We start from the raw sequence: 22,597 nt of genomic DNA, 5'->3' as shown, positions 1-22,597 counted from the left end.
GAGCCATCTGATAAAGCAGATTCAGGCCTGGCAGGATGGCGAGAGTCTGGCATTTGTTATTGGTTAAAAATGCACACGAAACAACACTAAAAACCGCTTGGGTGGGGGGGGTTGGACTAGAAGACCTACAAGGTCCCTTCCAACTCTGATTATCTGTTATCCGTTATCTGTTAATTGACTAAGGTAGAGAAGAAATCTGTAAACAAGTGTGCTTTGTCTTCAGGAAAAATGGATATAAAAAGTTTAGATTGCAGTACACGCACACATGCACACACCCCCCACAGGTGTACAAAGTCTTTATTAAGGCTTCCGAGCCTGAATTGGTATTCCCCAGCAATTCCCTGTGATGGCACCAGCTCAACCCCAATGAGTTCCACAGACTACTCAAATGAAGCCAACACTCATCCTCAAGGCAAAGCCAAGTCCAGTCCACTAGGCCAAAGAAAGTTCCAAGCCAAAGGCAAGAGCTGAAGTGACACAATCCAAAGTTCAAGGCAAGAACACACAGCAAGGAAATGAAAACATCATTCCCAGCATTGTGTCCATCCATCTGTTGTGCTATATAGCCAGTTTCTGGTGCAGTCCATTAAGAGGGACAAGGCTGCCTCCTTAAGAGTAATCAGGATGACCTTCGCTGCTCCTGCCTATTCTCTGCCCTACGTGTTCTTGGATCTTTCAGAAGGTTGACAAAAATTAGCTTGAATTGCAGCTTGAATTGTACCTTAAAGTTGTTTGGTGATGTATAGCTTAGTGTACCCCCAAACTACATGTGCCATTGCATTTTGAACCAGCTGCAGCTTCCAAATTCTTTTCAAGTGCATCACACATTTCCAGGCAAAATGGCGATAAGACCGAAGAATAACAATAAGCTCTATCATCTCACAAACATGAAGAAGTCCATCTTCAAAAATACATTCTTAGAACTTTTTCATTGCATAAGATCACATTCGGAGAATAGCCTTGGTGGCGCAGTGGTTAGCGTGCAGTACTGCAGCTGGTTCTGCTACATGCCAGCTGCCTACAATTTGGCAATTCAAATCCCACCAGGCTCAAGGTTGTCTCAGCCTTCCATCCTTCCGAGATGAGTAAAATGAGGATCGAAATTGTTGGGGACAATATGCTGACTCTGTACACAGCTTAGAGAGGGCTGTAAAGCACTGTAAAGTGACATATAAGTCTAAGTGCTATGGCAATAGGTGGGCACTTCTTTACTGGAGCCAGAGACCAACAATATGCATAAATAACTAAAAATAAGAATCATAATTTTTTTAAAAAAAATATCTTAAGCAGCCAGATCAGCCTGGATTCTGCAGGTCACATAATAACATTTAGAGCTCTTTAAATAGATATTTAATATAAAATGAAATTGAAATTCTATAGTATACAGAGGTATCCTTAAATGGGATGGGGGGAACCCTGACCTATAGTTTTCAGTTGGTCCTTGGGCAAAGATTATCTTCACATGCATTTTTTTTTATATCGCCCTTTTACAGGGCCTGTTGATCTGAGGACAGATTTCATTGCAGAATTATAAATAACTCATCTGAAAGTCAATGTGTTATGGTGTACCATGTATTCCACTGATGTCCTAATTGCTTACTTGGTTTAGGAAAACTATTGTCAACCACTAGATTGACCACACAGTGTATCTTATCTCTTCTTAGTTTCAAAGATCACCAATATGGTATCTTATATTCCATTTTAAGCTCTGAGACATTCTCAGCAAACCTCTTATGCGTGCCAGTCACCATTATTTCTCGTGCATTTGTTAGAGCAGAAAACAAATATTTTAAATGAACAAACTGACAGTAGGGAGAAAAGAGACCGTCTATGAACACTACCCAAAAGGAGTTGAAAATGATGAAAGCACTCGCATTATAGGTTAGCTCCAGTCTCCTAACATGAATTCCAGTTTGAAAGATTGAAAATCTCCCTGAAGCCTGAAGCATTTAAATAATTTAGATTAAATTTAAATTGTGCTGCACTTTACAAGTCCAAAACCACAGTCACATCTTCACTGAAAAGCTTATAAAAAATTGAAATGTTCCAATAATTTTAAATCTTGTAGAAGCTTGGTACCTTCTGAATGGAAGTGCTAATAAAGAAAAAAAAAATGGGGCTGAAATCTGAGCAGTGCCAAATGATTTAAGATTATTGAAGCTTTTCCATTTTTTATGAAGTTTCCATGCTCAAGTGAAATGAGCAACTACTTTAGCATGGTGCAAGATAGTCAAATAATAACAAAGGGCTGAAGCAATAAAAAAAAATGTTTGGAGAAAGAGATAGTTAACGTAATAATCTCCAGCAGGGTAGTTATGTGAGATTCTTTTGAAGCAAAAACAACGGAGACTTGTGACAACTTAAAGACTTAACAAATTTATTATGCCATAAGTTTTCATGGAATAAATTCTCGGCATCAGATGCATGAATTGTTATGCTCAGCTACTGATGTATTATAGGCGTACATGGATAGGAAACGCAGTTTAGCTGTGAGTTCAGAGAGAAATAAAATACAAAAGTCAAGGCGGAATTTGAATTATGCAAAATAAGGACATGAGTTTCTCTAACAGGTTGAACACATAATCAGCAGTACTGGGCTAAAATACATCTGTAATGGAAAAAGAAGCTGTTTGGCCTGAAATGAATGCAACTGAACTTCTTAATTCAACAGCTTCTCTTTTCCACCCTGCTTGGAAATTCATCTCTTCACAGATGGTCACCTTAAGATCAGTAGCAGATGTCCTGGTACATTAAAATGTCACTGAACAATGTATAGAAGTAAGACCCCTAATGAATATTAAAACATTTCTCTTCCTGAGGTGTGGATCAGTACAAGCTGTAAGGCATATGAAACTTCAGAGAATTTATTTATAGCCCCCAGAGCTAGTTGACTTCATATTGCCAAAATTTGGGAAACAATTTTTTGCATTTATGCAATCCTTCCTTCCTTCTTCCATTCCTTCCCTCCCTCCCTCCTTCCTTCCTTCCAATAAAATAAACGTGTTTTGTTAAAAGAAGTTAAAATAATCAATAAAACAAGCCATTTAGCACCACCTCACCTTCTTGGTGATATTAAGAAGCCAAACAAACAAAGCTTTAAAAAAAATGCCTTTTTCTTATCCACCAGAAAATATGGAAACTTGAGTGAAAGAATCTTCACTTCTATACTATTCTACTTCATGAAGCTTCAAGGTCCAACTCTCAGAGGAGGAGGAGGAGGAGGAGGGAAGAGGAGAAGGAGGAGACTAGATTGGCAGCAAAGAATGGTTTATATCCCTTTGCTGTCATCTAGTGACTTTATTTTTTTGCAGTGCTATGTGCTGGGCCTAGTTAGCTTTACATAGCCAAAATGATTGATGAAATTGCTCAGAACTCCACCAAGCAAAATGAAATTTGCAATTAATTTGGAGGTAGCTGCTTTGGGAAATCATTTTAAAAATGGGTGAATAGTTTTCTTAAGATCAGCAGTCTTGTAACAGATTATTCCTGATCTAAACTGAGCATGCTAAATATTGTTTGCAGAGTTCTGTTTTCTTTCACCAGGTCATCTCTTGGGTTGATCAAGATATAGTAAAGGTAGTTGAAAAGTGCTACAAGATATTTACAAGTATTTAAATACCTTCCCCTGGAATTCATGAGGGTCACATTATTCACTCTTGACAAGAATCCAGACATTTAATCAGAACTGTAATAAAAGAGACCTACCATAGCCGAGTTCCTAATGTTCCCTTTATACATCCCGTGATATATTCTTCCTTAGCAGTACAACCCACAGTAAATTAAATAATGCGGTAAATTTTTAAGTCTTCCTACCATTGTGTTTAATTTTTAAGATTAAGATTTAGAATGAATTATAGATCTAAAACCCCATGTCAACTAGCAATGTGTTTGAGTATAGATATAGGGCAGAAATATTGTATACTACATGGGTGTAGAAAACCTCAGAGTGAATTGAGGAATAGAAAGTGGGGGAGGGAGACGGGAGGAGAAGAGGAAAGAGAAGAAAGAAGGAGAAGGAGGATAAGAAAGAAGGAGAAAGACCAGTCTCCATTATATTATATATTATATTATATTGCATATAATCAAACAATAATTAACTGGGAAAGCTTGTTCACTCCTCCAGTTCACCATTTAATTGATAAATTAAAGAAAAGCATTAAAGAGACTGAGTTTTATTTTGAAAAGATAAAAAAGGGTAAGGTCCCTCAAAGCTGAGGTCAGATTTCTTAAAATTCCTAAATGTGGCCACATCTGTGAATAATTTCAAGTTGGATAAATTTGAAATAGAGTCTAAAGAGCTGAAAAAAACATTTTCTTTCAACCAAGTAAAATTTTAACATCTGGAGGATTAATGGCACTTCTTTTCAAAAATCTATGGCATGGCTACTACTTGGAATGCTAAGTTTCATTTTGGCCACATCTCTAACAGAATATTCTGTTTGACCCATTACTGTAAATTAAATAAATGAAAAATCGAGGGTGGGGACAGAATATTTTAGAAATGGGTTGCAGAAAAGGACAGTATGAATGATTAATCTTTGGAGCAAATCAGAATAACAGAGTTGGAAAGGATCTTCGGGGTCTTTTAGTCCAAGACCCTGCACAGACAGGACATCCTATACCATTCTGGACAAATAGCTGTCCAATCTCTTCTTAAAAATCTCCACTGATGGAGCGCCTACAACTTGTGAAGGCAAGCCATTCTATGATTATCAAGCCAGTCAAGGCAAGCCAGTCCTCACTGTCAGGAAATTTCTCCTTAGTTCTAGGTTGCTAATCTCCTCCATTACTTTCCATCCATTGCTTCTTCTCCTGTCTTCAGGTGCTTTGTGGCAACCCCGCAAATATTGGAAGACTGCTATCATATCACCCATCATCCTTCTTTTCATTAAACTAGACATGCCCAATTCCTGCAACTGTTCTTCATATGTTTTAACGTTCAGGCCCTTAATCATCTTCGTTGCTCTTTTCTGCACCCTTTTCAGAGTCTCAACATCTTTTTTATACTAGGGCGACTCAAACTGGGTGCAATATTCCAAGTGTGGTCTTACCAAGTTATTACAAAGCAATAGCAAGACTTCACTTCACAAATCCTTTTCCTATTTAGCAAATGTCTTCCTTATAATTTGGAGGAAAACTTAATCTTTCTATCCTACTTGTGGGCACCTCATCAAATTAGTTTCTTGTGGAATATGAACAAGCTCAAGGATGTTGTGCAGAAGTACCAGTCTTGTTTTTTCATGAAGTTTAATTTATTTACAGAAACTATACACATTCCCCAGAACATTGATTAAAAGATGTTATTTTTTTAAAAAAAATTGCACTGTGTTCAATCACTGAATTCCTCTCCCTTTAATACAAGGGTGACATAAGTTATTTTCTGGGAAGAGAGAGAGAGAGAGAGAGAGAGAGAGGACAATGCTACACAAGTTTCTTTGACTGCCAAAGATTGATTTCCGAACCTCTACTTTGTATTAAATCATTTTTATGAACAAGGAAGCAAAAAGCTGCTAGTCATTTAGATTAAATCATATGATTGAAGGCCTTTGGACTTTAAAACTAGTTGTGAAATATGTGAATGTCCAGGGCTGATTTGATGAGGCTGTGCTCACAGGGTTCACTCGTATGTTGTCATCCTGAAATGACTGTGAAGACAGGTGCAGCGATTGAAAGATTTCTGTTCCTGTGGCAGTGCACGGTGAATCAATCTGGCTGTTTGCTAGCAGTGTCGGCTGCCAAAGGAACATCCACAATTTCCATATTGCGGTGATAACCAATGGCAAGGTGGATGGACTCAATTACTGATAGTTGTTGCCTTGCCGACAAATTGTCTGGGAGAAAGTCTATCTATGAGGTTGCTAAATCGACCCTGGCTTGATGGCACATGATCCATCAATAATCAACTGTGAAATTCCTGCAGTTCACTATTTCATGGATATGGTTATCAAATGATCCCTTAATAATCTATGGCACATGTCATATTTACTTGAAAAGTGTTTGATGTGTAAAATACAACTGGTTAGGTTTGCATGCTATGACTTTAAAATTGTTGTGGTTGGATTTAGATTACAGAGAGAGGGAGGGAAGGAGGGAGGGAGGGGCGGGGAGGAGGAGGAGGCCAATTAGTAGTGACAGGATTATGATGTTGTTGGAATAATATTGACTTGTAAAAGGGGACTGAACTTTCCTTTATTCCAGTGGTCCCCAACCCCTGGGCTGCAGACCAGCACTGATCCATGGCCCACCAGGAACCAGACCTCACAAGTGAGTGAAATCTGGCATGCAATGGATGTAGGCAGCCCAAGAAACCATGCTGCCCACTCTGATCTGTGGAAAAGTCTGTCTCGACAGAACTGGTCTCTGGCATCCTAAAGGTTGAGGGGCCACTGCTTTGTATTATTTGGCTAATAGTAAAAGCAATATCACTTAGACTTAAAAGAACCATGGTGGTGCAGCAGTTAGAATGCAGCACTGCAGGTTACTTCTGCTGACTGCCAACTGCCAGCAGTTTGACAGTTCGATTCTCACCAGGTTCAATGTTGACTCAGCCTTCCATCTTTCCAAGGTCAGCAAAATGAGACCCCAGATTGTTGGGGGCAATATGTTGGTTCTGTAAACCTCTTAGAGAAGGCTGTAAAGTACTGTGAAGTGATACATAAGTTTAAGTGCTATTGCTATTTCTAGAGTTATATATCGCTTCACAGTGCTTTCCAGACCTCTCTAAGCAGTTTACAGAGTCAGAATCTTGGCCCCAACAATCCTGGGTCTCATTTTACCGACCTCAGAAAGGTGGAAGGCTGAGTCAACCTTGAACCTGGTGAGAATCAAACTGTCAAACTGCTGGCAGTTGGCAGTCAGCAGAATTAGCCTGCAAAACTGCATTCTAACCAGTATGCCATCACAGCTCTCCAAAATTAGCCCTGGAACTGAAGGTATTGTTCCTTTCTTTCTCACCTTGTATCATCCCATCTCCTGTCATGAACTGATCCAGTTTGGGATCTTCAATTGCTGCTATTTTCAGACTTTTTTAAAAAAAACATGCATAAATAAGATTGCACATTTCATTCTCTATTTCAGCCCTTTGAATATTGAAGGAAAGACATGAAAAGAGGCTAGGAGCCGAGTAGTGTTCTGCTATTCACAGAAACCCGATTGGTATAATGGCGGTGTTTATATTTGATTCTTGCACATTGTTAAGGACAAGCTATAAACTCATTGCAATTTTTGTCACTCTTGGTGTCATTTGAGGATTTGCAAGCCACATTCAAAAGAATGAAGGAGTGGGAAGCATTCAAAGAGATGGGAAAAACATTTGTGTTGAAGTGTCAGAAAATTTAAGCCCTTTCTTCTCTTACGGCTCAGAAAATTGATGGACGCTTGTTATCTGAGATATTAAAAAATGGCTTGAACAAAGCTTTACAGCATGCATCCTAAGAATGCATCATAAAGGAACAAGAAAAAGTGAATTGGTTCTCCTTCGCTCCCCACTCTTCCCCTCCTCTTGTATCTCACATCTATACTGTAGTTTTTGTGAGTGACTCTGCAGAAAAGGATGCTCTGTTTTAAGAAAGCCCCCAAAATTGGTTCATTTGAGAGGTAATAGCAAAGTCAAAAAGAAAGTATATTGCTGCAAAAAAAAAAAAAAAAAGTCTGAAACAAGCCAGCATTCATATTGTCTACTAAAGGTAGGTCTCAGGGAAATGCTTCTTAAAATGGAAATATTATACCAAATGCATTTGATTTCCCAATCTTTGTTTGCATGCAATACAAAATAACTTTAGAGGTAAGCTGTGATTTTTTGATCTTGCAGAGGGCAGTAGTTAAGATGGACAATCTTCTCTTTTGTACGAGTTGGATTCAGTGCTTCCAGCATCCCCCCCCAAAAAATGTAGTTTACATCATAGGGTTGAAAACAGTAAACACAGAGAGCGAAAAGGTCTGGGCTAAGCTGATTGAACTAACAAACACATATAAAGCTGAGGATTAAAAAAAATTGTACAGAGAAGGATGTAACCAACATCATTTTGAAATAGGGAAATGCATGTGTAATGTAATAATGATATAATATAAACATGATAACATCATCGTAGGCATTGCCTACCTATTGTTGGATGAAGACCTCTTCCAGATGTTTCCAATCAATATGGTCCTGAGCTTTCTTTTGCCAATTGGGCCCACCATCTTTGCTGTTGTTGTCTCTCCATCTTCTTTTAGGTCTTTTTTGTGGACACTTTTGATCAAGTAGGATCCATTCTATGACTGCCTTGGTCCATCTGCTATCAGTTCTTCTTGCTATGTGATCAGCCCATTTCCACTTCGATTCTTTTACTCTCTTGATTATATTGTACTTTTGTTTGTTCTCTAAGCCATGCACAGGTTTCTCTCTCTTATCTTGTGATGCTGGGCATGTATCTCTCCATGGCTCTTTGGACCACTCGTAGCTTTTGTATCAATTGTGCCGTTAGAATCCATGGCATCTTATTAGAGCAACTTATTCACAAGAATTAAATCATATAGCTCTACTGTAAAAATCTCTTTTTACAACCCTGTAATCCCTTAATTCAGGGTAGAGTTGGGGCCACTGGATGGAGTTGAGAATTCCCTGGCCAGATGCCCTTCCTGATACCTACACAGGGTTTGCAGCAGATTTCCTTTTTTTTCTTTGCACCCTAGGAGAGAAAATTCTGCCGCTACCTAGGATTCAACTCCTAACCTTCTGAGGGGGAGGTGAGCATTTTCACCATTAGGCCACCATGCTGCTCTCATATTTTTTTCATTTTTTTTTTTTTAGCAATGGATTCTCTGCCTCATTGCTGGGTGGGCATGGCCATGGTGGGTGTGGCCTAGTCGGCCTCTTGCACCATGGCAGGGGGGGATTTTTGCCCTCTCCGGGCTCCAGAGGCCCATTTTTTTTGTCCTCTCCAAGCCTCTGTGCACGCCCTGCACTTACCTGCATCCAAAACAGGCTGTGTGGTGACTCCTGGGAGGGCAGGGCTGGGTGGGCGAGGCCAGCCAGAAGTGGGATTTGGGGATTCTCCGAACTGTGCAGAATCTTAACCAGAGGATCTCTTGAACCTCTGCAGACCCCCAGCAGCCTGCCCTTGCTCCAATGTTGCTCTACTATATAGCCACCTCTCCTACTCCCTTCAAATGCTCTTCCAATAAACTCCACAAACTCTTCATTTGCCCAAGCAATATTTATCACTCTCTCTTCTCTCCTTTCTGCTACATTCCTGATCAGAGTTACAACCTGATGAGGCCAATTAAGTCAGTTTTACAGGCTGTAAGTCACAGCCAGACACAGAAACACTTTCAGTGGTTACCATGCAAACTTTTAATCTGCTGCCTCCGTGGCTCAAAAAAAAAAAAAAGTAAACATAATTGAATCATTCTGGGGAAGCTGTTCCACTGTTATGACTACCGAATATGCTGCACTGGGTATTTTTATATTCAAGTATAAAATGGCAATTTGTCAAGCAGAGGCAAATTCTAATGTGGAAAATATTAGAAAAAGTCTGTTCTCCCAAACTTTTCCCCATAATCCAATTGATGTCGTGTCTCATTCCATATTTTTTCCTTCACTTGTAAATGTTGTTCAATTAGTTAAATTACATGGTTGAGACATCATGTTTATAGATTTACATGCATCACACATTCACTTTTCCCTTCAGGGAATAATAATAGTGTTTTATCCTTACATACATGATCGCTGTGAAGGATAGTACAAGCACAAAGAGCGAAAAACCTGAAATTACTTGACAACCCAAGAAACAGATAACAGAAACCAGATTGTTGTTGTTTTTTTCCTTAATGTGAAAAGAGTATTTTTCTTTTCTTTTTACAACCCTTTAATCCCTTTATTCTGGATGGAATCAGGGCGATTGAATGGAGCTGAGCATTTACTTGCTGGATGCCCTTCCTAATGCCTATGCAGAGTTACACAGTAGATATTTTCTTTTTGAACCTAAGACAAGGCCATATCCATCTTATTTTTCAGAGGAGTCAGAAAACAGCTATGGTAGTAACCCATGTACCCATTTCAGCTGGGAGTGGGGATGGTAATATATCATGAGCCACAATGGTGCAGTGGTTAGAGTGCAGTACTGCAAACTACTTCTGTTGACTGCCAAATGACTGCAGTCTCAAAGTAGACTCAGCCTTCCAAACTTCTAAGGTCAGTAAAATGAGGATCCAAATTGTTGGAGGCAATATGCTGACTCTGTAAACCACTTAGAGAGGGCTTTAGAACACTGTAAAGTGATATATAAGTCTAAGTGTTATTGCTATTTTGGAATTACCACTCAGCACCAAATGGTGCCTGGTTTCTGGATCAAGTGTAATTTCGGAACCATCTTCTTGGATAACCCACTAAAAGTAGATAAGAGCAAGATCTCCTTTGAGTTGCTTGACTCATGGTGACTTCATGAATACATTAACGAAGGTTTTTTTTGTGTGTGGCAATATAGAAGTGATTAGCCATTGGTGTTTTTTTTCCTATTTTTAAAGTAGCCTATAGACTAGGGATTTTCTCTTTGTGTTTCCCCTTAACCTGGTTTGACTGGATTTAGCTTCTGACCCCAGAAAAGCCAGAAGCTGGTATTTATTGATAAGAAAAGGTAAAGATTCCTTTGAGTCAAACTCATCTTCAAGTGACTTTATAGATATATTTTCTTTGGAACAATGCAGATATGGTTTACTTCTGGCACATGCTGCATTAATTCCACAGGCAGAAAATGTTTAAACCACAAATAGTATACCATTTCTTATCAGCATTAGCTAAGTATTTTGCTGGTGATAAGTAATTTTAGAATTACTTCTGAAGTTGCTGGAATGTATGCCTTCACAGCATTTAAATTATTTATCAATTTTAACTCATATGAATGAGAGCTGCTAGAAAAACACTAGGCAATCAATAACAAAGCAAGGAATAGATTTCATATGGTTCATGAGATACAGCTACTCAAAATACATAAATAAGAATCCTAGCTTATGAATGCTATGCTGAGATAACCAGAGTTAATCATGTTCCTCAAAAGTGGCTATGATTGGCATTGGGTCAGGAGAAATATTTAATTACAGATGGAGTTCTTTCTTTCTTTTTCTTCCTTCCTTCCTCTCTTCCCTTCCTTCCTCCCTCCCTTCCGTTCCTTCTTTCCTTTCTTTCCTTCTTTCTTTCCCACAATTACTTATCCTCAACAGTTCTTTGAAAGCTCTGAATTTTCACTGTCTCTCTTCCTTTCCCCCAGTTAAAATGACTTCTCAAAAACAAGTAGGCGAGAATTCATTTATAAAACCTCTTCATGTTTCATAAGTAGGATGTTATTTATAACTAACAAGTTATGTTCAAGGACTCTTTAGGAAAAAATAAAGCATGCCACCCAAATTGAAAAAGCAGATAGGGAATGAAAGAATGTATTCTTTAAAAACAACAACCCTGCAGCTGAAGCTGCAAGAAACGGGTGAACAAGATGTTCCCCTGTGCTTTTAAGATGAGGAGAATCATATTCTTTCCAATAGGATTATTTATTATAGTCCTCTTTGTGATGCACTGACGATCTGACACTGTTATAGAAAATCAATGGGATTCAATCTGAAAAAGATGTGTTGCATGCATGCAGAACTGACAGTTACATAAATCAGTATTTTGTTATATGTAGGTGTGCGGTTTTATATATATATATATATATATATATATATATATATATATATATATATATATATATATATATATTCGGCTTTGTTCAGGTACTTTAAAAGCACAACTATAATGATGTGGGAAAATGCCCAACAAAGCTGAATAACATACATGTAAGTACCCGCAAAAACTTAAGAAAACACAAATATATGTGTATATATATATATATATTTGTTTTCTGAGGTTCTCGCGGGTATTAGTATGTGGATCTTTGGTTATTCGGGTTTTCTCCCGCGTAAGATTCTCCCGCGTAAGATATATATATAGTATTCAGCTTTGTTTGGGTATTTTCCCACATCATTATAGTTGTGTTTTTAAAGTTGTAGCAACGTTTCGGCAGAATCTCATTTACCATCATCAGTCTTCTGTATTGTGTCCATCTGTGAGTCAGACTTTTACAGTTGTTTCAGTTTTAAATTTGGGGCTAGCCTACTGCTGTGCCAGAATGTTTTTTTCTTCATCCTGATTGGTTGGGAGTCTTGGTCTGTGTTTATTGGTCTTGGAGTTTGCTGTGTTCTGCTTGATTGGTGTTTCTAATATCTTCTGTTTTGTGGCTTTTTTGTGTCTTGATTGGCTGGCAACATTGTGTTCCTGTATTGGAAGCTTTTAGTGCAGCTTGGCTCCCAGTAAATGGATGGCTATCATTTATTAGGTCCAATCTTGGTGCCTGGTTGGGGTGTGTTTGAGTTGGAGGTATTGGGGGGGGGGGTGTTTGTGCCCAGGTTTTTGCCTGGCTTGTGGTGTGGAGATTTTTTTGTTGTGAGTGCAGGCTTCCAAATAATTGACAGTCTGGTGGAGTCATCTCTTCTATTCATGCTTTCAGGTCTTTTTTCAATCTCTATGGCTTCTCTGATAATTCTGTAGCTGGGGTTTTCTATAGTGGCTAGGGTTTTGGTGCCATTGCACCTGTCTGCAGAACATTTTGACTTGCTTATATTTTTGACTTATTTATATTTCAGAGGACACCCAGGTGAAAGTCACTTCTAAAGAGGAGCTATGAAGCATTAGACATTTTTCCCCTCTGTAGTAAACTTTGTTCCTTCACATAATCACATTGATCTTTGGGGCAAGATATGCCTTGTTTCCTCAGTAGAGTTTTATTTATATGACACTATTGAGCAGATAAGAATTCCTAATTTTGGAAACATCACTGAATGCTGTTTTAAACTCAATGTTTTGCTTAAACTGATAGATGTGATGAATGCAAATTCATTAATGCTGAGTTTGCCCAATTCAGCTGAGCCTGGTTAGCAATCTTCCCAGCCCCTCCCCCTCCTTACTCTCCAGCTACATATAACGTAATTTGTAATTTGATCTTGATATTTTAATACCTCCAGCGCTTAAATGCACCTACCCCTTGCTGTGTATGTGTATGTAATTTATGGCCCCTTTCTTTTGTAAGCTCTGAAGGCTAATTACAATCATTAAAAACAAAATAACAGAATATAGAGCATGACAATAAAATCAATGAAACAATATGATTAACATTGGGTGCAATGTCAACTATAAGAATGTTATTAGAAAGTGAAACCTTAACAGTGTTGTAACTTTAAATGGCTCATTGCGTGAAGATATCTAACCTAGCCCCATCTACTCAAGGCAACTCAGGCTTCCTGTTACATGTGTGGTATTTCTAACAGAATAGAATAAAATAGAATAGAGTAGAATGGACTGAAATGGAACAGAATAAATTCTTTATTGGCCAAGTGTGATTGGACACACGAGAAATTTGTCTTCGGTGCATAAGACCTCAGTGTACATAAAAATATATTCATCAAGAATCATAAGATACGACACTTAGTGATAGTCATAGGATACTAAATAAGCAATCAAATCATATTAGGAAATGAAACAAAGCAATTCAAATGGTAAAGTTGCAAGCAACATTAGTCATAACTAGGAGGAGATAGTTAATAGTAAGGATGAGAAAAATAATAGTAATATAGTCTTAGTAAAGACCAGAACTCGAATACATCTCATCAGTCTGGAATCCGCACTGCATATCAGATATTAATACAATTGAGCGAGTCCAGAAGTATTTCATGAGAAGAGTACTACACTCCTCTGCTTGCAACAGAATACCCTATATCACCAGGCTTGAGATTTTGGGCTTGGACAACCTTGAACTACACTGCCTATGGTTAGACTTAAGCGTAGTACACAAAATTATCTGCTACCAGTCAGACATTTCCTACCAGTTAATGACTACTTCAGCTTCAACCACTACAATAAAAGAGCACACAACAGATACAACCTCTAAGTAAACTGCTTCAAACTCGATTGCAGAAAGTACGACTTCAGCAACAGAGTGGTCAATGCCTGGAATGCACTACCTGACTCTGTTGTTACATCCTCTAACCCCCACTCCTTTAACCTCAAACTAACCACTATTGACCTCCTAAGAGGTCTGTTAGGGGCGTGCATAAGTGCACCATCATGCCTACCGTCCCTGTTTTATTGTCCCCAATTATTCGTACCTATTTCCTGTATTTTTACTCATGTTTATACTTATACCTATTATCTTGTAAGCAACTGACAAATAAAATAAATAAAATAAATAAGAATAAATAAGTTGACATGTTGAGGAAATTATTTGTTAAGCAGAGTGATGGCCTTCAGGAAAAACTAGTCCTTGTGCCTAGTAGTTCTGGTGTGCAATGCTCTATAATGTTGTTTTGAGGGTACAAGTTGAAACAATTTATATACAGGATGTGAAGGGTCTGTAGATATTTTCACAGCCCTCTTTTTGACTTGTGCAGTATACACAAGTCACGAGTCACAAAATGCCTTCATTATAGAGATGTATTCAGAACAATTTTATTGTACATTCCAGGTGTTGCTGTTCAAGAAACACAATAGAGGAATATAGACCAGGAGTCATGTTAAGATTGTTATTCACCTGAAAATGCAATCTAATACAGTAGACACCCAGTCTTTGCTAGGGATGAATTCACAGCGATTTAGCATCTTTGACTAATTCTCCTTTAATGTAAATTAAAGTGACTTTTACCTCCACTCTTCTAGAAGACTTATGAATAAGTAAGCCTCTAATGAATATCGTTAGGACAGAATAAAGTCATTCTTGTAAGCTGTCGGGATCTAATTGGAGAGTAAATTATCCAACAGTATAATTTAGAAATAGGGGATTGGTGGATACACACACTCCAAGATGGTAACAATATCTACTAAACTTTGTTTGGACTTGGATGTTAATCGGGGTCAGGCCTGGTCAGTATTTGGAGGGGAAGATCTGTAGCTAATGAGACATCAACACAGCATATTAGTGTTGTAGCAAAGACCAGAAAATCAAAACAAACATATTGCCACCAAGGAATCTTTGGGGTTATGTCAGCATGACTTAAATATTTTTTTTTTCTTTTATGTGTTTAGCTCCATTGTGTCTGCAAGCATGCAAACTTAGCAAATGATGGATAGTGCTCATTGTTGAAGAATAATTATACTCTTGCTCTCTTAGTGAAACTTCCCATTGAGGAGCTTTCCTTCTATTCTTATGAAGTATCTCAGTAGTTAAAATTATTAATTATGGATCGAGACCTCTTCATTCCAGAAGCATGGGCCTTTCAGACTCAGATCTCAGCTAGGGAGAGAAGCTTTGAATAATATATTTATTGGGCCTTCGTAGATTAAAAAAAAGTAAAATTGTTTCAGCTTCATGTCATGATAAAACCTGAATATTTTATTTCTTCCTGAAACCAAGATTTCTCTCGGCATGTTGTCATTTGGCATGGACCATATATCTAGTAAACAATCATCATCATTATCATCATCTTAGCCATTGTCTATCCACTGCAGGATGAAGGCTTCTTCTGCATGTATATAGCAATAGCACTTAGACTTATATAGTGCTTTACAGCCCTCTCTAAGAGGTTTAGAGAGTCAGCATATTGCCCCCAACAATCTGGGTCCTCATTTTACCCACCTCGAAAGGAGGGAAGGCTGAGTCAACCTTGAGCCTGGTGGGATTCGATCTGCCAAATTGCAGTCGGAGTTGCTTGCAGTACTGCACTCTAACCACTGCGCCACAGAGGCTCATATGGTCCTGAGCTTTCTTTTGCCAATTGGGCCCACAATACATACTGATGTTGTTGCTCCATATTGTTTTAGATCTCTTTTGTGGATGCTTTTGATCAAGTGGGATCCAATTTCTGACTGCCTTGGTCCACCTGCCATCAATTCTTCTTGCTATGTGGCCGGCACATTTCCATTTCAATTATTTTACTCTCTTGATGACACCCTATACTTTTGTTTTTCTCTAATCCATGTGCAAGTCTTTCTATCTTGTTTTGTGATGCAGAAAGGAGGGAGGGAGGGAGGGAGGGAGGGAGGGAGGAGGAAGGAAGGAAGGAAGGAAGGAAGGAAGGAAGGAAGGAAGGAAGGAAGGAAGGAAGGAAGGAAGGAAGGAAGGAGAGGGTAGGTGGGAAAAGGAGAGGAGAGGGAAGAAGGAAGGAAGAAAGGAAGGAATGGGTAGGTGGGAAGAGGAGAGGGAGGGTGGAAGAAGGAAGGAAGGAAGGAAGGAAGGAAGGAAGGAATCATGATCGCATGCTTTATGTGTTACTCTCCTTTGAGGTAATTGAGAAGTTTTTAAGGCCACTTTTCAATACAATGGACAGATGTGTCCAGTAAACCAACTCAACTGTTTTCAGAAAAATTCACAGAAAAGAAGAAAGAGAGAGGGAGGGAGGAAGGAAGACTGATTTCTGGCTCATTACTTCAGAAGACATCCCATAAAACAATAAAAGACAGATGACTTCCAAAACCAAGTCTATATTTTGGTTGGCACCCTCTTTCAGTTTTCATGTTACCTGCTGCAGAGTTGCATATTCTGAAAGAATTTCAAGTGATTGAGACCAAATTCTCTACTGCTGTTGCAATTAGAGTAAAGCTTCTTACCACTAGAGGTAGGCCAGTTTGATCACATTTGACTGGTTGGGTTGTGTTTTATTGAGATAGTAAAAGCATCTTACAAGCCTGACAGCATTTTCCCTTCCACCCCTCTTACATGCTTGTGACTTAGGGCAGAGCCCATCTGAGTTTCTGTTTTATGGCTTTTTCCTGTTTCCCAGTAAAAACATGTCATATGCATCTGTAGATGTCTCATAATATCTTAAAGGCCATCTCTGCAAGTAGCCCTGTGTTTGGTGTAAGAAATCTGTCTGTCTGTCTGTCTGTCTGTCTGTCTGTCCGTCCGTCCATCCATCCATCCATCCATCCATCCATCCATCCATCCATCTATCTATCTATCTATCTATCTATCTATCTATCTATCTATCTATCTATCTATCTATCTATCTATCTATCTATCTATCTATCTATCTATCTATCTATCTATCTATCTATCTATCTATCTATCTATCTATCTGTCTGTCTGTCTATTTATCTATCTTTCTTTCTTTCCCTCTCTCTATCTCTTTCTCTCTTCCTCCCTGCCTCTTTCTTTCTTTCTTTCTTTCTTTCTTTCTTTCTTTCTTTCTTTCTTTCTTTCTTTCTTTCTTTCTTTCTTTCTTTCTCTTGTCAAATGTAAATACCTCCCATTACAATCATAGAGTGACTGGTAGCATGCTTGGTGGAATCCTTCATGCCCAATTTCCCTCTTTTCCGGTGCATAAATGAATTTACAAGAGCTTCCATCATCCTCTTAAATACCCACAAAACCAAGGGGCATGGGGTTATCCAATGAGAAAGTTTATCCAATGCAATGAATGTGGGACAAGGGCATGGGTGAAAATATGTCACCTCTTTTGGAAGAATTTCACTTGCAAACATCCAAAGAAATTGATTGGCAGGATTTTCATTACAACCCCCCATTTTTTTTCACACAACAAACTATTAACATATGTGAGCTACTGGCACATAGCATGATTGCTGAAAACAGAAATGTTGTTTTTTTTCTTTAAAAAATCTGGCTTTGCATGACAATCATTTATTTACAAAATATTTATACCCTAACCTATCGATGCACTTTCCTTAATTTGTAATTTAAGCTATTGATGTTTGAAACCTTTCTGAATTAAGAAAGCTACATCTCTAAATGGAAGGGATGTTGGCTGGAATTTTATTTGGTGATTTGGAGAATCGAAGGATAGGTAAAGTTTGGTCTAGTGATTAAGGTACCAGGCTAGAAAATGGGAGATGGTGAGTTCTAGTTCCATCTTAACAGGAAAGCCAGCTGGGTGACTTTGGGCCAGTCATTGTCCCTCAGCGCAAATCACTTCCCAGTGTGGTTGTTTGAGAAAAAGGAGAAGGAAGGTGTCTTGGATATGTTCACCCACTTGGGTTGTTTGTAAAAAATAATAATAAAGGTGGGATAAAAATAAATAAAATAAAATTTAAAAATGCTATCAGTGTGTAATTCAAGAAGAGGTTTTGTTTATTAGATGGTTTTCCTCCAATCCTTATTAAAAATAATAAGGTGGGATATTGAATAAATAAATAAATTTCTTATGGAACTTTCTGGGGTGTTTTTTTCGGTGAAATTCCTCCCATCCCAGTGATCTGGGTATGTCTAGTTTGATGAAAAGAAGGACATGTGGTGATATAATAGCTCTGTTCCAATTTCTCAGGAGATGCCACAAAGAAGAAGGAGTCAAGCTATTCTCCAAAGCACCTGAGGGCAGGACAAGAAGCAATAGGTGGAAACGGACCAAGAAGAGAGACAACCTAGAACTAAGGAGAGATTTCCTGACAGTGAGAACAATGAATCAGTGGGGTAACTTGCTTCCAGAAGTTATGGATACTCCAACAGCGGAAATTTTTTAAACAGGGATTAGACAACGATTTATCTGAAATGATATAGGACTCCCTGCTTGAGCAAGGAGTTGGATAAGAAGATCTCCAAGGTTCCTTCCAACTCTGTTATTCCGTTGTCTTCAGCAAGAGATTCTTGGACTCCAGTTCCCACCAATTTCTAACCAGCCTGTTAGAATAAGGCCCTTTATCACATATTTAATTGATGCATAAATTGAGTGTCAATGCTTAGGACCTAGAAAGAAAAACAACTGTGTCATATTCTGAGCCTAATTTCAATATTTTGTTTCTAGAACCTACAGCTTTAGAACTTTTTATAATGTTTGACATTATGAAATGCTTAAACCAGTTCTAGTTCCAATTCCAGAGAAAGCTCAGAAGAGGAACGGAAAAAAGAAGGATAAGATTCTTTTGCACAAATGTTCCATACTCAAGAGTTTTTGCTGTACTAATAAGTAAAGTCTGGGAATAGCAAAGAAAAGTGACAACTTTTTTTTAAAAAAAAAAGGGTTTTGAAAGAGGAAAACAAAAACCAGAGGAACACTTGAACTAAATGGCTTTCAATCTTTTACAACAAGACAATTATTACATTACTGGAGGAAAAGAACATACAAGACTAAAGAGCCAGCAAGTTTGATAATGGAGGGCAAACTGTGTTCACCTTAACACAGGCATTTCCAAATGTGCCAGGCAAAGCAAGAAAACCTTAATCCACGTTTATAATAAGCTTTCAGTGACCTATTACGGTATTTGTGAAAAGGTAATTAATATTCAGTGATAGGCCCTTTAAATTTATTCCAGCTGATTTGTGAGCATGTTATAAATTTATCTTCTAGAATCCACCCTGCTGATTCCACCCACCCACCCCTTCTTCATTCCAGTATAATTTCTATTTTGTTGAAACCAGGTAAGCCAGATGGATGATAAATCTACTGAATATAATTCATGTCCTGGACTGCTGAGTTTTGGGATGAAGTAATAGGGTATATACAGTATTTTTTTTTTCCTTTAGAGAAAAGTTAAATGCTAGGAGCTGCAGATTTCTATTCTTTCTCTCTCTCTGTGTGTGTGTGTGTGTGTGTGTGTGTGTGTGTGTATGTGTGTATGTGTGTGTGTGTGTGTGTTTCCTGTATCACATATACACAGCCATTATCAGTAGTCTGATACCAAGGAAAACATCAAAAAATAATTTATGGGTATCTTTTGTTGGCAGAAAAATGGAAGAAAGAAGTGCCCTTTTTTCTGTTTCTGATGATTTGTTGAAATAACATATTTTTTTTTTAATAAAAAAAGCAAGCACAGTGAAAAATGTGCACAACAATATAACAAGATCATTAAAATGTAATTCTTTAAAAGAAACTGGATGATTGCATTTCTTAATATGTCATAATGTACTTGAGGGACAACTAAAACATTCTGACAAAAACATTCACTTTGATGAAAAAAATGCATAAGTACAGCAATTTTCGACGCTATCTCAGTCAGTTAAAATGACACAAAACTCTGATTTTTATCCGCTGATAAATATATACAAGACATGATATTGTGCTGATTCAGACTCAAAGTATACACCTTTGCAAGACTGCTGAAATGAAGAAGGAACAAATATTGTTCACCGAGTCTTAAATTTTGTGGGGCTTTTAATAATGGCATATATTAAAAACCTAATAACCATATTCATAATTCAAATTTGACTTATCTCAAAGATAAGATTAATGAAGAATCCCTGGCTGTTGGACATTCTTCCTAAAAAAATCTAAAGAGTTCCATTTTGTTTTCTGTCCTTTCTTTCACAAAATAAGGCTTTCCAGAAATCTAAACTAGCTGCAGAACTTTCATCAAAGATTAAAATTTGTGAAATCTCCAACTTTTGAGATAATCCAAAGATTTAGGGGCCTGTATCCCTCCTTTTATGGCTGCCATACGTATCTTGCTTGCTGGTTGCCCACTGTGTCTATAAAAGTTATGGGGTGAAGATTCATGACCCATTGTTTGAAAAGTATCTCAGTGGGTGTAGTAACATTTTTTCATGGGAGGGTGTGTGTAGGGGTGTGTGTGTGTGTTTGAGTGACTGCATGTATGTGTATTTGTGCATATGTGTTTGTGAATGAGAGGGAGAAAGTGAATGAATTCATTTTTAAAAATCCTATATTACATGAAAATATTAAATGAATTTAATCTCAAAGGTTCTAATAGCGTTTATAGCAGCATAAATGAAACCCAAACACCTATTCTTATTGTCTAGAGAAGTATTAGCAGAGTGTAAAGAGAAGCTGAAGATGGAAAAAGGATCAATGCACTACCGTATATCTATCTTTGCACAACTGTTGTGCACTAAATCCAGGGTACCTCTGAGCTTTGCTGAGTGATGTGATGATCACAACGCTTCCTTACAGAGGCAATCTTTAGAAGATCTCAAGTTCATGCACGTATCATGTTCAGAACATTGTCCTCAGCCTCCCTCCAAATGCCCTTGACAAGATGTAATGGGAACCCTATTTTACCATAATCAAAGCCTGGTAATGGAATTTCTTGCAGATAAATATTATACCAAAACTGGAATGATACAAAGAAGATTAGCAGGGCTTCTGTGTAAGAATGGCATGCAATTTGGGGAAGCAATCCCAGAATAGAGAAATGAGTGAGAACTCAAATCCAGAACTTGCTTGGCCATTTGAGGGTACAATTCATGGCTTAAAGAATTTGTAGAATGCTTTTAAACAGGTCAATGAGATGTGGTTCCCAAAGGAAAGCTAGAAATCTATATGTAGAAAATTATTCTCATTTACTTAGCAGATCAGGAAGGAATAGCATGTCAAGAGACTAGGGTGCAGGTTTCAGTGTAAACACACAGAAGGAAGATAGAGCCATGGTGGCACAGTGGTTAGAATGCAGTACTGCAGGCTACTTCTGCTGACTGCTGGCTGCCTGCAATTTGGTAGATCAAATCTCACAGGCTGAAGGTTGACTCAGCCTTCCGAGGTGGGTAAAATGAGGACCCAGATTGTTGGGGGCAATATGCTCTAAGCCGCTTAGAGAGGGCTGTAAAGCACTGTGAAGCGATATAGAAATCTAAGTGCTATTGCTTGCTATTGCTATAGTGCATGCAGCCAGCTTCTAAGGCTCATGTATTATGTAAGAAATTCAACTAAAATTAACTTGAATTTGAGTAAAAGGGAACCACAATTAAATTCTTATGAGTAAAAGCTATTTCAAAGTTTTCTTTTTAACCAAAATGCTAGGGTTGGACTTACTGGCCATGGGGACTTTATGGATATTCGAAGCAGCCCTCATCTGCATATGTTGATCTCTTGTATAAAGTGATTTTGATAGATCAAATAATAGTTAGCGATCTTTTAATGAGAGGGGGACAAAACAGGTTGTGGACAACATAACTCTCAGACGATCTTATATTGTCTCTGAATTCTCCATTTAGTTGCCACTGTGAACTCCTTGAGTATCTGGGGCTAGGTTGTATATGAACACATTCAGTAACTCTGATGGTGGAATTATTTAGATTACCAGAGTTGGAAGGGACCTTGTAGGTCATCTATTCCAACCCCTTCACCCTGCCCAAGCAGGAGAACCTACACCATTTCTGACAAATGGCAGTCAAATTTCTTCTTGAAAGTAATGAAGGTCCCACAACTTCTGAAGGCAACTTCTGTTCCGTGGGTTGATTGTTCTCACACAGTTAGAATGCAGTACCGCAGGCTAACTCTGCCAACAGTCTAGAGTTCAAGTCCTGACAAGCTCAAGGTTGACTCAGCCTTCCATCCTTCTGAGGTCAATAAAATAAGGACTTAGGTTATTGGTGGATTAATTACTATCACAACATCAACTGTATGCTGATGGTGTAAACCTCCCAGAGAGTGCACGGGTCCCCAACCTCCAGTCTGTGGATTGGTACTGGACCACAGTGTACCAGAAATTGGGCCACGCAAACAAACCAAATGTCAGCATTCCAGCAAACCTCCATTCCAATCAGTATCTCTGAGACAGACGTCATCTCAAAAGTACCTTTATTAGAAGAGCACCTGGCACATCTGTGGAGTCTCAAAACTAAAAGTTTCCCCTGGACTTCCCACAATGTCCCAACCTACAATCCATCCCTTTTTTCCATCATCACATCACATG

General features: G+C 38.3%; 1 non-coding gene across 1 annotated transcript; it reads left to right on the top strand.

The window, feature by feature from the left end:
• The first annotated feature begins 20,986 nt into the window (after positions 1-20,986).
• LOC113439507 (U6 spliceosomal RNA) lies at positions 20,987-21,093 on the top strand. Its single transcript, XR_003374572.1, has one exon. It is a non-coding gene; the product is annotated as a U6 spliceosomal RNA (small nuclear RNA).
• The last annotated feature ends 1,504 nt before the right edge of the window (positions 21,094-22,597 follow it).

The sequence above is a fragment of the Pseudonaja textilis genome, chromosome 8 (genome assembly GCF_049901715.1).
Source record: "Pseudonaja textilis isolate UNSWEBS1 chromosome 8, rPseTex1.2, whole genome shotgun sequence".
In the NCBI taxonomy this organism is placed as follows: domain Eukaryota; kingdom Metazoa; phylum Chordata; class Lepidosauria; order Squamata; family Elapidae; genus Pseudonaja; species Pseudonaja textilis.
This window is presented reverse-complemented; position numbering and strand designations above follow the sequence as displayed.